The sequence below is a fragment of the Arachis ipaensis genome, chromosome B10 (genome assembly GCF_000816755.2).
Source record: "Arachis ipaensis cultivar K30076 chromosome B10, Araip1.1, whole genome shotgun sequence".
In the NCBI taxonomy this organism is placed as follows: Eukaryota; Viridiplantae; Streptophyta; class Magnoliopsida; order Fabales; family Fabaceae; genus Arachis; species Arachis ipaensis.
Genome location: NC_029794.2, coordinates 56,056,340 through 56,056,650, shown reverse-complemented (window position 1 = coordinate 56,056,650; position 311 = coordinate 56,056,340).

Here is a 311-nt window from a genome sequence, read left to right as displayed (position 1 = left end):
TCATTTCATGGTCAAACAAGGCATTGTTTTGGGACACATAGTATCAAAGGAAGGCATCTCCGTAGATCCGACAAAGATAAATGTCATATCCAGTTTACCTTACCCCTCCTCCGAGAGGAAAGTCCGTTCTTTTCTTGGACATGCAGGATTCTACCGAAGATTCATCAAGGACTTTAGCAAGGTAGCCTTACCTCTCTCTCGATTATTACAAAAAGACACCGAATTTGAGATGAGCAAGGAAAGCATGGAAGCATATGACAAACTCAAGGTAGCATTGACACAAGCCCCTATTGTACGAGGACCCAATTGGA